Source organism: Gymnodraco acuticeps, unplaced genomic scaffold, assembly GCF_902827175.1.
Source record: "Gymnodraco acuticeps unplaced genomic scaffold, fGymAcu1.1, whole genome shotgun sequence".
In the NCBI taxonomy this organism is placed as follows: Eukaryota; Metazoa; Chordata; class Actinopteri; order Perciformes; family Bathydraconidae; genus Gymnodraco; species Gymnodraco acuticeps.
This window is the reverse complement of record NW_022989799.1, coordinates 5,775,595-5,793,438: the sequence shown is the minus strand read 5'-3', so window position 1 is coordinate 5,793,438 and position 17,844 is coordinate 5,775,595. Positions and strand designations below refer to the sequence as shown.

The 17,844-nt window shown below is 39.7% G+C and overlaps 2 long non-coding RNA genes across 2 annotated transcripts; one reads left to right on the top strand and one right to left on the bottom strand.

The window, feature by feature from the left end:
• Window positions 1-519: 519 nt before the first annotated feature.
• On the top strand, window positions 520-2,618 carry LOC117551330. The gene is made up of 3 exons (XR_004569773.1): window positions 520-566; window positions 1,097-1,202; window positions 1,822-2,618. It is a non-coding gene; the product is annotated as an uncharacterized LOC117551330 (long non-coding RNA).
• A 1,340-nt stretch (window positions 2,619-3,958) lies between these two features.
• On the bottom strand, window positions 3,959-4,493 carry LOC117551324. Its single transcript, XR_004569771.1, has 3 exons — window positions 4,463-4,493; window positions 4,136-4,247; window positions 3,959-4,022 (listed from the first exon to the last, which is right to left on the bottom strand). It is a non-coding gene; the product is annotated as an uncharacterized LOC117551324 (long non-coding RNA).
• Window positions 4,494-17,844: the final 13,351 nt, after the last annotated feature.

Here is a 17,844-nt window from a genome sequence, read left to right as displayed (position 1 = left end):
ACAAGCTCACCCTCTGTCATGTGCACTCGACATCAAACAGGTGACTTATAAACCAAACCACACCCATGTGACAATTACCGGAAGTGCTCAACAAGCAAATAAAGGTGACGTAAATAATAATAATAATAATACAAATAATGAACTTGAGCTAAGTAGTGTTATGTACGGTGGCCGGCAGGTGCAAACGCTAAACAACGGCCAAAAACACACACATAAGCAGGAAACACCTGCAAATAATGAAATGAAAAACCAACAAACCCCGAAAACACATACAACAGAAAAACGCTGCATTACAGAAACGATGCAAGCTAAACCTACAACACACAAACCCCGAAAACAAACGCAATAGAAAAACGCTGCAAATACAAAAACGATATGCAAAGTCAAAAGCACATACACCGAAAAACACATTACAAAAAAAAAATACATTACAAAACAAAAAACATTCCGGAAGTGCTTCAGGCTCTAGGGGGCGCACTACGTGGGAACAGATCGATGTATGACCAGACATAGAGAGAACGAACAAGAGGAAAGAAAGTTCATTTAAGTGAGAAAGATATAAGAAGGTAAGTTTTGTTTTTTATACATAGAGCGTCATATTTATATAGCTAGCGTTAGCGTGCCTAACTACTACACCAGCTGAGCAGAGCTTCACGTGAAGAGAAGATACAGTGAGGGAAGAACATTGTAAAGAGATGACAAATCAAGTGCAGACAAATAACACGGGCCATAGTGAGTACGGCGGAAAAAGGACATTTGAATTCTTAGCAGTTTGTTTATATTTATGTATTTGTGTATAGATGTTGCAACTATACAGAGCTTTAGCAATTGCCTGTAACTATGGTCATGCTAATAAAGCTATTGAATTGAATTGAGAGAGAAAGAGAGAGAGAGAGAGAGAAAGTGACAAAATGTGAAGAGGGACAAAGTAATGACAGGATAGTAGTGTGCATTAGACATTCAAGGAGAGAGAGAGACAAATCACAGATTCAACGGTGAACATGATGTATCTATTTATTTAGCTAACCACTATTTAGACTGTGTGTTTTGATTGACTTGATTACATGGATTACTACATCAATGTATGTCTTTTCAGGCTGCCATGTTTTGTCCTTTCTGTGGCCAACATCTGGGGACAGTTCAAGTGTTCTGTGGCTCCTGTGGCAACAATGTACAGTTTTTGGCAGAAGTTGAACACAACAGTAAGTTCACTTTTTGTATTGTATCTGTTTCAAATGCAAGAAATAAGGATTCAACACTACTCTGTTTAGAATACTAATTGCAGATGCATACACTAGTTATCAGCATGAAGGACACATTTTTTCATTGTCTGTTTATGTGAAATATGTAGAAGCCATCATTAAATTGTAGACCAACGCATGATTAAATACACAAAACAGCTTATATTATACATTCATAATTGTGTATTAGTTATATCTTTATAAAGAACATTATACATTTAGAATCAGATTTTGAGACAGTGAGCCATGACATGATGTTTTCTTCTTTTTCTCCTTGTGTTTTTGAACTATAGAAGTTGCAATCATCCTCCCAGCATGAAAGTATTCGTCATCTTTTGCAGCTGTTGATATTTTTTGTTAAATTATTATCACGTTAACCAACAGTTTCCACGTTATCATAAAGATATACAGTATAAGATAATTTAATTGTCACGTAAATCAAGCTGCAAAATCCATAAGCAGCTCCTATATTTACAGTACAGTATTGAACATAAGACAGATTTGCGAACATCATTACCTGCATTGTCGAACTTGAGGAATTTCCTGTCCTGTGGACCATCAATATTCTTCTCATTCTCAGGCATTCCATTAGGAGGGTCAGGAACTCACGCTTGGGACCACCAGTGTCCACTCCATCCTCAGTTTGTCCCTCAACGTCAGTGAACTTAACCTGCATCTGATGAGAGGGGTCGAATGAGGCCCCTTTGAAGCCGCGGATTGCTCCATCCTACACATTGGCTCTATTAATATTGAACCTGCTGCAAGAGGTATTTTTAATTTTTGCAGAGAGTTCTGCAACAATGTCTGGCGCAGTCAGGTATTCTGTGCTGGGAAAGACAAAGTGATGTATTGTAATATTAAATGATGAAGCTAGTAATAAGATTTACAGTATAGAATAAAAAAATTAAGTGATAAAAGTAACATTTAATACATTTCCTCTGCAGTTTGCTCCGTTTCCTCTTCTGGCTCAGACTGGCTGTCAATAATGATAGGTGCATACACATTTGTGTAGTTGCTGCAGTGAGAAGACAGTTGAATAATTACTTTCAAATACATAATATATGCATGACAGTCATATTTGCAAAAGGATGTCGATCCTCTTCCTGGTTTTTTCAATACATTGGGTTCTAAACTGACAACAGCACTTTGTGATACTCCTGCACAATCCTTGTAAACATTTTAAATGGATGCAACAAACAATATCTGACCTTTGAAAAATATTTGTGGGTGTTTTTTGTATCGTCTTCACTAAGATGTTGTGGTTGTCCTTTGGAAATGTATGAAAGTATAATTGTTCTGCTTCCTGGCAATGTTACCCACTGTGATTGGAGGCTATGCAAACAACCAAATGTACAAATAAAGATACACACCACACAACTGTGTCACGATGCAACTGTCAACATCGTTTACCTATAGAAGTTGTTCTGACCCGGGGCAGACTGGACCTCTTCCTGGAATGGGGTTGGTTCTCCATCCTACTTTTACCCAATAAATAATGATGCAGTTTATCTAATGACAGTGTCATTAGCACACAAAGGTATTTATTGATTTCATGTTCACAAATTCAAACCTACATGGTATAATTACATTTTTAATTAGTCTTACCCGATCAGACGCTGGTTGTGGGTGCCTGAGAGGTCTGATAAAGGTAAACAAAAAATATATTCAAACTACTGTACTGTTAAAACATTCTGCTTCTTGTGGCACAAAATAACATGTTGACAATGTTTTATTTGACCCTGGCAAACTGTTGTCCATTCTGGGAGTGCTCTGTTCATTTGGAAAGTCCCACACCTGCATACAACACACAAATGACTGACTGAAATAAAATAAATTCACTTTAATTAAGAATAAATGCCACGATAGATCCAAACTGACCACGGTGTCAGCAAGACTGTCTCCAGATGGCAACTTTGCAACAACCACACTGTCCTCGTCACTTGAAGAGATTGTTCCAGTGTAACCTAAGAAAATAAAAGTGTCATGATTAATACTATACAAATAATTGTTCCCCTACGTCTGTACCTATCATCAAATGTTGGTTTGAATCCTGAATTATTGGATTGACATCAATCAGAAAGGATTCAATCGAAACACAACATGTTTGTGAAATGTACATTATATTGTTGACTGTCTTTTTCACTCTCACATTAGGATTTAGGGCACAACAAACCAACATTGTTGTGAGAATTTTTTTTTATTTAGAATTACAATTCTTAAGAGGGAATTTATATTTGATTTGAACAGAAGGAAAGTTTGGAAGCTTTTGTTGATACTTAAATTCCATTTCTTCTGCCACTATTCATAAAAGACCATTTGACGTCATAAGTTCAACCACGAAGAGAAAGGAATGATGGGTGGAATGAATTGTGTTAAGAAATATAGACAGAACAACTGTTATGTTTACATTTGAACTATTATACAGTTTAGTGCTTTAAACAAGGGGGAATATATATGTGAGAAGCACTTACAACTGTTTTAAACGGCTTCAAGAGTACAGATGTACAACGTAATTCATTGGTAGGGCTTTCCAATGGCTTCTTTGTACATCTGTACTGTGAAAGGGGTGTCCGTTCCGGGGATATTTGTTATCACCTTCGCATCAGGGTACAACAAGACATGGGCACCATCTTCCAAGTCCTGGTTAAAGGCTTTCTGCTTTGTTATGGCAGCAGCCAACAGTTCTTCACATGCCCATTGAGGTTCAACATCAAGGGGAAGTGTCCTCCCTCTCACAGGTTTAAGGCAGCCATCCATCCTCCTCATTACTCCAACAGAAATCTGCAAAAAGACAATAATATGCAAATGAATAAAACATTTTTTCGGACATTATATAAGAGTGTGGTGAGCAGATTTGAATTACAGATGTATTCATAATAGAAAACGTTCCATACCTTCACCAATTTCTGTTTATTTTTGGAGTTATGCCGTCCCTTTGTAAAAAAGGTCTCTCCCTCTTTTTTATTTCCCTATATTTCTGAAAGGACTCTACAGCTGAGCTTCCTGCTACAAAAAAACAGGAATAAAACATTCATTACTCTTCATTATGTTCAATAGGAGTCTCATCCTCAATCCCTTCTGAGGAACATCTTATAACACATTCAACAGTAGGTAAGCCACATAGTTTAGAGATGTATTTGTATAATAACAGAATTCAAACTTTTAAACCAAGTTTTCTATAAATACTTATTGTTTGGTAATAAAACGAACAACCTATTTACCTGCACTGGTGCTAGGCTGTGCACTTAGATGCACACTAGTGGTGGGCATCTCCTCAGGGACTTTGTTAGCCACATCTTTTAGAAATGTGATGTCTCTGCCACAGACACCACAAAAGCCATGCGAAGATGTCACGCTGGCACCACAGAATGGACAGTACATCTGTGGAGAAATAAAATGTAGGACAGCAAGGTTAAGTCAAAAAGAGTGGATATTTTTCAGCTACCTAAATATTATAATAGTATTAAAGAACGGTCTTTCAATTAACTCATCAGAAGCTAACCTCCTGTCTATCCCCACACAAACCAAGCACCGAACCTGGGGGGACAGAGCTTTCTCCATCGATGCCCCCTCCCTCTGGAACTCACTCCCATTAAAACATCAGAGACTGCACCGACCCCCCACCTTCAAAACACAGCTCTTCAGACTGGCTTTTAATGTGGGAATAATGTTGTGTTGCTGTTTTAATATTTTAATTCAACTTTTTACATTTTATTTCCTTTTTATCACCGCATCGCATTTGCGGCTCAGTTGAGGCCCCCTCCACGAGGTGAGGGCGTGAGACCCCACCCAGTCTGTTTGATCTGCGTGTAGGGAGGGGCGTCCCGGTTCTATACTATACATCTATATGTCAAGAGTTACATTTAGGTGCTCAATGGCTCTTGCAATCTCTTTGATCAAACACGCTAACGCTAGCTACGTAAATATGACGCTCTATGTATAAAAAAACAAAACGTACCTTCTTATATCTTTCTCCACTTAAATGAACTTTCTTTCCTCTTGTTCGTTCTCTCTATGTCTGGTCATACATCAATCTGTTTCACGCAGCGCGCCCCCTAGAGGCCTGGAGCACTTCCGGAATGTTTTTTTGTTGTAATGTCTTTTTTTTTTGTAACGTGTTATTCGGTTGTATGTGCTTTTGACTTTGCATATCGTTTTTGTATTTGCAGCGTTTTTTCTGTTGCGTTTGTTTTCAGGGTTTGTGTGTTGTAGGTTTAGTTTGCATAATTTCTGTAAATGCAGCGTTTTTCTGTTGTATGTGTTTTCAGGGTTTGTTGGTTTTTCATTTCATTATTTGCAGGTGTTTCCTGCTTATGTGTGTGTTTTTGGCCGTTGTTTAGCGTTTGCACCTGCCGGCCACCGTAGTTATGGCACCTACAAATAATACAAATAATGAACTTGAGCTAAGTAGTGTTATGGCACCTACACTTCTGAATGATAAGAAGTACAATTAAAACATAATGCACATTACCATTTTGAGAGAGTACCTAAATGAAAGAACTCAGAAAATAATCTCTTATCGAACTGAGGCTCCAGTAAAAAACACTGACTGCATCTCTATATGGACATCAGTAAGCCGAGTTATGAGTATTATCCCGGTTATGATCATATTGGGGATATGGTGTTTACATGAGCACAGAGAGATCGTGTTATTCACGTTCCCTGTTTACATGATAAATACTAGTAACCTGGCATTTCAATGCCTTTTCTCATCTAAACAATTCAGTATTTGTATGTATCTCTCTATCATGACATAAAGACGAAGCTCCTCTCCAGAAGTGAGACGCTTTTGCCGCCGCCGCCGCCATCACTGTTAACTGATTAACTGCTACCAGCTGATGACTTATGCCCCGGCCACACGAGGACGAAAACGGCCGTTTGCGTTACTGTTTAGTGTCATATAGATCATTCGGCCATACGAGGACGACCGAATACGGCACTAAACGACTGAGGAAACGATAACGGGTCCCAAGGTGGATAGAACGGCATACGCAACGCTCTGGGGGGTCAAACGGCTCCGTGTGTACGCCCTATACCAGGGGTGCCCAACCTTTTTTGAACCGAGAGCTACTTTTAAAGTTGCCAGTCTGCCGAGATCTACCAGTCCAAATAGAGAGGCGTAGCCATTACTGACAGCCTACTACCAGGTAAATACACACTACTTGTATAAAACTGACCTTTCTACGATGAATACTTCATAAAATACTGCAGATCCTTTATCTTACCTCTTTCTAATCTACACACATACAAGTATTTAACTGAAGTTACACAAGTGTTGTTGATACAGAGTTGGAGTTTATTCACACGTCACACACTACAGTGGGTATAATGTTTTCAAGAAACATTGAAGTGCTGCCACATATGACACAGGAAAAAAAGAAAAGACGCTGAACCCTTTATTTGCCATTATATAAAAATAGTGTTGCTACAAAAGTATAAATGAGGCTTACTAATAAGACAACTCAGATCTGAAGCTACACAGGAATCTGCTGCCAAAGTGCAATAAAAAAGACAAAATTAATAGAATCAAACCCTTTTTTTGTTGCATTTTAGTAGATTATAAAAAGAAATGCCTTTAAAATAGGATGCAAGCAACACTAGTTTCTTAACCTGAATTGATAATAGACTAATGTAGTGCCGAGAGATATGGAGTCAGAGGCGGTGCAAGGAAGGTGCAAGAATAGTGATTTATTCACAAGCTGCAAAGGACATGTTGTCGGGTCGCAGCCCGGGTCGACAAGAGAGAGCCAAGAGGGTACACACTATTTATAGGTAACCCATAACATGTCCGTGTGGGAACAATAACCGCAACTGTAGTTCCAAGTTTGAATTATGTCCCAGTGGTTAAATAGGTGGTCACCACACAAGCCCCCCCAGAATTCAAACATGGCAAAAAAAAAAAATATCCCCACGTCCGTGGAGGAAGCACCACAAGGGCCGAGGACATAAAACATAAAAACACATTTAAATCAAACTTTATAACAGCTCCTCGGGCCATGGAACGGGCCACGAAAGGGGGCCGCAGGAGAGGGCAGGGGCCCTAACGAGGGCGAGGGCACCCACACCGGGGGCGGGCCGTCGTAAGGGGGCCGCAGTAGGTGTCGCGGAGAACCCAGCAGGAAAGAGCGCAACCCGGCCGCAGGCAGACTCACAACGGCGGCGGGCACGAAGTCCTCGGCAGGCGTCGAGGTATCCCCGGAAGAGAGGAGCAGTCCCCCCGGGAGGAAGGAGCGCAACCCGGCCGCAGGCAGACATGCAACGGCAGCGGGCACGAAGTCCTCGGCAGGCGTCGAGGCATCCCCGGGAAGCAGGAGAGCAACCCGGCCGCAGGCAGACGTGCCGCGGCGGCGGGCATGAAGTCCTCAGCAGATGTCGAGGTATCCCCGGGAAGCAGGAGAGCAACCCGGCCGCAGGCAGACGTGCCGCGGCGGCGGGCATGAAGTCCTCAGCAGGCGCTGAGGCATCCCCGGGAAGCAGGAGAGGCCAGACAGGGTCCCGGAGCGCGCCACCCATGGGCCGATGGAGCATGGGCGACGTCCGGAACTGTCGAGGCGAGAGGGGGTCCAGGAGTGCACCACCCAGGCGTCGATGGAAATGTGAGTGGCGTCTGGAACCGCCGTGGAGGTGGTGAAAAAGGTGAGTGTCCACATGAGGTCAACCAGCTGGTCGAACCTCCTCTCCGGCACCAGAAAAAAAAACAAACTCAAAAGGGCTGATAGCCGTTAGCACTAGCCGTCGTTAGCCCCACGTGGTTAGCCGCTAGCTGCCAGCCATGGGTAGCTGCCAGCCGTCGTTAGCCCCACGTGGTTAGCAGCCGGGACGTGCAGCCGCACGCCCCGAAGAACAAACCCACGAGGTAGCAATGGGGTTGCTGGTCGACCCAGCAGGTCGTGCATCGTCCCCCCGTTGGATAGAAAGCCAATGCGGGAACGGCGAGCAACGTCTCCAGCCTTCTGCGGAGCGCGCACCGAGCCTCAGTCCGCGTGCCGGTGGCAGCCACGGACGTCTCCAATCAAACCCCAGCATTTCAAGAAACGAACTCGAGTTCCTTTTGCCGTGTTCGGCTCCGTCCCGGAAACTTCTCAAGACGTATCAGGGTCACCAGTGTAGTGCCGAGAGATATGGAGTCAGAGGCGGTGCAAGGAAGGTGCAAGAATAGTGATTTATTCACAAGCTGCAAAGGACATGTTGTCGGGTCGCAGCTCGGGTCGACAAGAGAGAGCCAAGAGGGCACACACTATTTATAGGTAACCCATAACATGTCCGTGTGGGAACAATAACCGCAACTGTAGTTCCAAGTTTGAATTATGTCCCAGTGGTTAAATAGGTGGTCACCACACTAATCAATTTAAACAGAACAGATCTTAATGTTTGCATTCTTATACCATGTTGTACAATAATTATAATGAATAAGTTCAAACAAACTAAAACTTAAAGCTGATTAATAACGGTATCTAACTTGAGTTTTTATTATATCAAAAACCTGTTGAAATGCTACCGTTTTTTACTGTCCCCCAAAAGCACGTCGGCAGCCTCCAGGACTGCTTCTTTCATATGGGCATAGATATGTCTCATAATTATTTGTGTGAACATAAAAATTATTTGTGTGTAAATATGTGATTTGTAAAAGTAAAACAACATCCACAAATGCATTTAAAAGATTTGCAAACTCACAAATACATTTGCAAGTGTAAAACGGATCTGCAAATACATTAAATATGTTCACAAATAAAAAAAAGATCTGTGAATATCTCTTTAACATTTACACCTTTCGATCAGGCATTTGTGAATCCATTTTGTATTTGTGGACCAAAAATGCGCTTGCGGATCTCAAATCTCTGTTCACGGATCTCAAATCTCTGTTCGCGGATCGTCTTTTTACACACACGGAATTTTGAGACATATTTTCCGCAGGTCTCGGCTAAAATCTACTCGTGTCACTCGGTTATTTTCGGAAATCACGTGATGGCCTGCTGATGACGACATTTCCGCATGATTTCAAAGTAAGAGCATGATGGTTTGTTTGATTGATTGATTGATTGAAAAGTTTATTAACAGCTTGTATATTGGGTACAGTACAGTACAGCTCAAAACATACAATTGTTAAGGGGATGCAGACCAGAGAAAGACTTTCGTCTTGTTTACATCAGGGTCCCCCATTTCCAATTCATCATGTCATTTAAGACATATAAGACATATTTGACATACAGATGGCTTATTTACAATTTACATACAGGTGGTTTTTTATATACAGATTGCTTATTTACAATTTTCATTTTAGATTTCGTTCTAATACATCCTAACCGGACATTTAAGACATACCAAGTCTACAGATATACAGTTAGTAACAGAGTCTAAAATGCGAGTATATACATAGATGGGGGGGGGGGGGGGAAGCTGTCCATTGAACGACAGGTTGAGATTTGTACCATTACCGGGGCCAGTTTTGCAATGCTCTCCCCCGAATGCTCTGTTTTTGTATTATAATGAACAGCGGAACGTTAGATGTATTCTTCATCACCATAACCCTGACCTAAATACGGTGCTTTTCTACAGATTACTTTATTACTGCACTGGTAAGGTAAAATTAGGCCGATTAATAAGATGTGAAGTGCTTTGTAACTTCGACCCGCTTGACTGAATACACAACAAACAATGAAGAAAGAGTTTTATCTGGGCTGTTTCACTGCCAGCTGCTCCCCCGGGACCCGAAAGTGGCGTATAGCCTGCACTTCAACATCAACGAAAGTGCTCGATATATGCTATATTGAACCAATAACACAAACTAACTGTATCACTATAACATGATAGTGATGGTGATGGTGATGAAGAATGCATCTAACGTTCCGCTGTTCATTATAATACAAAAACAGAGCATTAAACAAACCATCATGCTCTTACTTTGAAATCATGTGGAAATGTCGTCATCAGCAGGCCATCACGTGGTTTCCGAAAATAACCGAGTGACACAAGTAGATTTTACTCGAGACCGGCGGAAAATGTGTCTCAAAATTCCGTGTGTGTAAAAAGACGATCCGCGAACAGAGATTTGAGATCCGCAAGCGCATTTTTGGTCCACAAATACAAAATGGATTCACAAATGCCTGATCGAAAGGTGTAAATGTTAAAGAGATATTCACAGATCTTTTTTTTATTTGTGAACATATTTAACGTATTTGCAGATCCGTTTTACACTTGCAAATGTATTTGTGAGTTTGCAAATCTTTTAAATGCATTTGTGGATGTTGTTTTACATTTACAAATCACATATTTACACACAAATTATTGTTATGTTCACACAAATAATTATGAGACATATCTATGCCCATACTTTCACAACTTCGCCATCTTTGAAAGATTTCATGTGTTTGGCAAGAACGTGACTGACACGATAAGATGCTATGGTAGCAGCCTTGCTCTTGTTGTTGGGCCCTGGTGAAAATGGACTGCTGTGCATTTAGCTGTCCTTTCAGGCCCCTCCCCTTTTGGAGCGTAGGGCAGAATTAGGAGGGAATTCCGTCTCGTAGCGTTTGTGCACTGTTTTGAAATGCCGCTCCTAAATTACCCTTCTTCGATAAAGCCACGCTCGCGTTGCAGATGAGACAGATGGACTTTGAATTGGAATAGATACAAAAATAATCATCCTCCCACTCGGAGTGAGAATTATATATGTTTTGCTTCTGCCATAATTGCGGTCTTGTGTGTGTGCGGCCTGTCACTCCTGTGTTGACACCGTCTATGGTTGACACGGACAACGTTAGCGAACTAGTGCAGTGCACACTGCCCACTGCTCACCAGCCACGCCCCGACACATGGGGTCACGCCGGCCAATCACAAAGCTTTGATGCGTTCAAGTGCATTATTCTGGCACAGGAAGATTATGTTACAGGACATTAACGATAAAACAGAATATTGTTGTTCTATTTTTAGACACATCTCGCGATCGACTGGGAATCTCCCCGCGATCGACGATCGACTGGTTGGGCACCCCTGATAGATAGATGGATAGAAAGATAGATCAGATCTATAGATGTATAGATAGATGTATAGATAGATAGATATATATATATAAATAGATACATAGACGTTAGATATTAATTATTTATTTTCAAAACAATAACTTCAAATCTCTTTACTATTATTTTTGTGTTCAAAACATAATTTATTATTTAATTAAAGCTGATAGTGTTAACATTTGATTTTTGCTGTCATTGGCAAATTAACACAACAACCCAATAACTTGGTTTTGAAGCTCAAATGTGACATCAGTGCGTTTTCCAGACTTGCCACAGTTGTGATGTACCAGGAGACAGTTGTGACAGTTGCACTTACAGTTAGGAGAATCTTACGACTTACGAATGAAACTAATTGATTGGTGACAGGTTTTCATGTCTGCGTGGTAAATCTATGAAAGTCACTTCAGTGCTCTGATGTTCTGCTCTTAGAAAAGTGTGATCATGTGGCAGGTATTGTAGCCTCCTGAGAAGTTGATCAGGGTTTGGAACAATTGATTTGTTGAGGAGATTATTAACTATATTTGAAAATAGCTATAAAAACACTCAGTTCATTGTTGTGTAATATTCTTGGTACAATGTATGAACAGATTAAGTAAGATGATATCATGATTATACTTCTGCCAGAAATTATAAGAAAATTATGACCCCCTGATCTCCCCCATCAGGCCAAACTTTGTCTCAACCAGATACTGACATTAACCAGTTATACAATATCCAACCAAGTTCCATTGGTGGTAACAGGTCCGGTTCTAACCAATTTGCTGCCAAAGGCGAGATTTTAGTATCATCAGTATTAGCCTTACTTTACTGTGACATCAGTATCAGCCATGGACAACCCTGTCTCCTAAAAATTACGTTCCCACAGAACTAAACTGCATTCTGAATTACGTTTAGCTTGAAACGTATTTACTCCCACGTTACGTTCGTTATGAACGTATCTAAAATACGTTTATTTTCTACATATCTTCTAGAAACATATTTTCTCCCACGTTACGTTCCTTATGAACGTATCTTAAATACGTTTATTTTCTACATATCTTTGCCATTTATTGTCTTGCTTATAATAATGATAATAGTCCTTTATAAATATCATTTTAGAGCACACCTTTGAAATCGAGAATCAGGCTCGATATATGGTTAAATTAAAATCAGTAGGCGAGGCTGTAATTTCGCCAGCTGTTACTCTCATGAGCGAGGCAGAAAATAATAGTTTTAACATGACAAAAAGCTGCTGTGTCGTTTACCTCAAACATTAAAACAAATCCAGAGTTACGTGTTTCTGTACTTCCTCTAAGAAGAAAAGACAGTAAAAGAAGAGCTCTGTGGCTTCAGGCTTGATCGCCGTTCAAATGACAGCGTTGGTTTCCCCAAAAGTGGGCGGGGCTGTAAAGTGACGTAGATTTTACTATCATCTATTATTCAAAACCATTCTATGTATTCTAACGTAAATTACATGCCAGTGTTTTATCTTTTTATTTATTTGTTTTTATTTTAAATCGTATAAACGTCTGTGAGGAAAATAAATGGGGTTTAGAGCCTCAAAATACTGAAATCTGTATTTTTTAAAATCTTTTCCTTCCAATTTGTTATTCTTTTCTAAATAACACACTGTTATTTACTCAACAATAACACACAATTATCCTTGTTTTTATTTATTTGTTTAATTCTATAATCTTGGGCTTTTTAGCCGTAAATAAAGTCACCAGAAACAGACGGGACATTTCGAGATTTAGGATGGCCGAAGACACTACACTACCCATAATCCCCAGCTATCGTTTGGGACTACAGTCCCGTTGACAAACCCCGTGATGTTGGAGTGGTAGTGCGCCAAGGTTACGCCGAGCGTCAAGCTCTTTGAAATGGAACGAAACCACGGCAGACTATTCAAAACTGGACTCGAACGCCCCCCGAGGAATACACATGCTGGCTATTGTGTTTCGCAACATGTTCTCTATGGCACGTATCTACTGGGAATTGTAGTTTTAAAAGACGTTTTTCCCAAAATTAGAAGTTGCCAGTATTAAACTGTGTACAGCCCTGGAGGTTTAGGCGATAGGAAACACATTGGTGTGTACACATTTAAAACATGTAATTACTAAATGGGTAAAAATCGCTTATATCCATAATGGGCAGCATTAATATATACCCACACGACAGCTTACTTTGTAATTCTACTCCACTACAATTCAGAGGTTAACCTGGTATTTTTACTCCACTACATTTAGTTTAGTTACTTTGCAGATTCTGATTAATGATGTGAAATATAAACAACCCTTAAAGCAGACTTTAGTTACACCTGAGTAAAATTCAGGGAAGGTGATTGTCAAGTGCCAACAATCAGGAGAGATATTTGATAGTAGGTGCTTGAGAAGACGAAACATTTATCTGCAGATCTCTATAAAGTATATTCATTACTCGTTATTCTCTACTAATAGTTAATTAAAAACTGTATAATGGCTATTTTGCACATCCCTTTCAAGATTTCAAGATTTTCTAAGGTTTATTGATCATATACACAACTTGGGTCGCAGGTTCCTCAACAGCGCATTACAAGACATCTATCAATATGTGTGTACCTCCACCATTAAACTGTCATATTCTGCACATTTCTTATTCTATCTACATACATAAGAGTATAATTAATGTGTATAATATCAGTTAAAAGAAGTGCTTCAACATAGTTAACATTGCAGGAAAGCAATATATTAGACGTTAAGTACTTTGTCAGGCTTAATATTCATCGGTAGATAGATACCCCCAAAGCTTTTTTCTTGTTTAAAATAAGACCTTAACCTAAAGTATTCTTTAATGTGTTAATAAAGGTTAATTCGTTTTTCTGTTTTGCACATCCTCCTATTAATATCTTTGTACATCCGGCACTAAACTGTTTTATTGTAGAGATCACTTATAGTATCTTCTTGACTTTTTATATTCTATATTTCTATCATTGACCTTCTACTTTCCCCCTATGAAAGTATGTACTCTTAATATTGTTTTCATCAAATAACATTATTCAACAAAAATAATTCAATAACGTGCTTTAACCACTAGGCGGTGCACACAAGGTACACACAGCATACTAATAATAACTTTGTATTATTAGTGTAGAACACTTATGTATGTATAACATCTGAAGATGTGTAGTTTTATTCATGTTTTTACATAATTTTACAGGATATTGCTATATTATTTCACATGTTTTACTTCTACACATTAATATCTGATTTGTAAAACATCACAGACAGAAAGGTATATCCGTCATTTAATGGTACGCTATTGAAATTCTGAATCCATAGATGTGTCTCCCATCACCCAAATCCCCTGACTATTCTCTCAACTCAGTATTTACATTCTTATATTCAAAGAAAATCAGTAATATCTTTAAAAACTACAAGTCCTTTTCTATCAGCTGTGCACCGTTATGGTGTAAATATAACCTATTATCTACCAATTGGATCAAATATAAAAGTCAGCCGAATTACTATTGATACTGCAAGGAGACGTATTTTGTGAAAAGAAATTGAAGATGTTGTTTAATTGTTGATATATTTATGATCCACATCAAGTATTCAGTTTTGGCGGCAGTTCCTCATGTTTGTCTAGAAGTCTTCTCATCAGGGCTCTATAAATAAAGAACTACGGCAGATGTATAATATTTAATGCAGCCGAACCGTGTATTACAATGCCGTTATGTGATGACTTCCAAAGAGAAAAGCAAGAACACTCTGAATTAGGTATTATTTTATTTTTCGTTTTCAGATATCACAACTTATTAACACCATATCCCAGCGTTTATTGCGGCTAAAACATCCAATCAACGAGCTTCAAGCTGAGGATCTTGGGTAATCAGTTCGGTGGGTTTGTGGTGTGTATCGCTCGAAATGTCCCGTCTGTTTCCGGTGACTTTATTTACGGCTAAAAAGCCCAAGATTATAGAATTAAACAAATAAATAAAAACAAGGATAATTGTGTGTTATGGTTGAGTAAATAACAGTGTGTTATTTAGAAAAGAATAACAAATTAGAAGGAAAAGATTTTAAAAAATACAGATTTCAGTATTTTGAGGCTCTAAACCCCATTTATTTTCATCACAGACGGGAAAAAAGTCCGACATTATACGATTTAAAATAAAAACAAATAAATAAAAAGATAAAACACTGGCATGTAATTTACGTTAGAATAAATAGAATGGTTTTGAATAATAGATGATAGTAAAACGTCACTTTACAGCCCCGCCCACTTTTGGGGAAACCAACGCTGTCATTTGAACGGCGATCAAGCCTGAAGCCACAGAGCTCTTCTTTTACTGTCCTTTCTTCTTAGAGGAAGTACAGAAACAAGTAACTCTGGATTTGTTTTAATCTTTGAGGTGCAATAAACGACACAGCAGCTTTTTGTCATGTTAAAACTATTATTTTCTGCCTCGCTCATGAGAGTAACAGCTGCCGAAATTACAGCCTCGCCTACTGATTTTAATTTAACCATATATCGAGCCCGATTCTCGATTTCAAATGTGTGCTCTAAAATGATATTTATAAATGACTATTATCATTATTATAAGCAAGGCAATAAATGGCAAAGATATGTAGAAAATACACGTATTTAAGATACGTTCATAACGAACGTAACGTGGGAGAAAATACGTTTCTAGAAGATATGTAGAAAATAAACGTATTTAAGATACGTTCATAACGAACGTAACGTGGGAGAAGATATGTTTCTAGAAGATATGTAGAAAATAAACGTATTTAAGATACGTTCATAACAAACGTAACGTGGGAGAAGATATGTTTCTAGAAGATATGTAGAAAATAAACGTATTTGAGATACGTTCATAACAAACGTAACGTGGGAGAAAATACGTTTCTAGCTAAACGTAATTGAGAATGCAGTTTAGTTCTGTGGGAACGTAATTTTTAGGAGACAGGGTTGCCATGGAAGATAGTTTGTTTGTTTGTTTCATTCTAAGCTATCCAGCAAGGTTATTTTAATTTATGTTGTTTTTTTTCTGCACAGTGTAGAGTCTTGTTGTGATGAGAGGGATGGAGGTATTTAATAAAAACCTTGCTCGCTGGAGAATAGCTACAGAAGTCCTGTCACAAGTTAATCGGAGAGGATCACAGCTGGCCACGGATCTCGATGCTGCATTCGGGCTGTGAGTAAACAACTTGTGTCTTACTTTTAGGCTGTCTGGAGGTATGGACAGCTATCAAAGCTACTAAACATCACATTAACAACGATGTACAAATGAAAGTCGGAGACAAATACATATTTGAAATGATTTATTCACGTTTGCAATGTTTTGAACAGACATCCCCAGTCACCTCATTGTCATTTTGTAGTCCTCGTTGTACGCGTCCGGGTATCGGCATCGCAACCACAACCTCACAGACTGGTATTGAATGTGCATCAAAGTGTTCCAATGGAGCCAAATATACCAAAATATCAATGCAAACAACAGAAGAAGCGATCGAAATGTGTATTTCCTGGTTATTCGACAATGGCTCCTCAAAGTACACGCCCCAATCCTACCGTTAACGTAACGTCAGGAGTTCCCCGGTGTAACTAGTTAAACGGCAACATCGGCACCCTCACCACACCCCGCTGCCACAATAGTTATTTGTTTTGGGCATAGCATTTTCGAGCCTCAAACCTGAAAAACAGGCTCAGGGCGTAAGTATCGGCTCTCATAATACACACATGCACACAGAAGGATTCACATGTTGGCCTACTTCATGAACTGCAAAAGGATTCACACTTGTATTTCCGGATCCACACTTGTGTTTTTCAATGCACACACAAATGTGTTCCGTTTCATATACATGTAAATAAAATAAAATTACAGAAAAAGGTTTTACATATGTATTTTTGATCCTCACATATTTGTTTTCCGTTTAAAACCTCTGCACCTGCAAACACAAACCGCTTTCTGTGCACGGATCGCTGTGCATTCGTGTGTGGGTTTTTTTAGACTCCCCTGACGGTCAGCCGATTCGTACTTGTAATTTTTTCTATCTATAGCCAATCAGATGTCTCCTCCATTCTAAGCCAATCACATGAGCGGGCCCCCACGAGGGTATGATTTCTTGCGTTCATGACGTATTGCTTCATGTACGCATTTTGCGCAGTCCGGTCAGCTCGCTAAACAGAGGGCGGAGCATCAGGTGATTATGCAGAGCTGCGTGTCTCAGTCAGACTCAGTAGCTGATCTGATCTCTCTCTCGCGTCCGGTTATACTTCACTCGCGTTTGTTACCTTTTTACTAACGGTATCTCGGCACCGAAACCGTAGTTTCGGTTACACACCGGTGGTTTCTGACTTGGCTCGTTGTCAGCCGGTAACCAGCTGCCCAGACATTTCGAGGGGAAAAGGGATGCAAACGGGGCGTTCGTGTGCCGTGGGAAGAACCTCTGTTTATTCACGTTCTTCAGACTAATCAGTAACATTGACACTGTATTGCATAGGCCTATACAGACTAGTTACTTTTCCCGTTCTGACCACTTACTCTATACTTTAGTCTCTCTCTTCATAACTCCGCACTTCGCCTTGGCCTTCCACACACACACACACACACACACACACACACA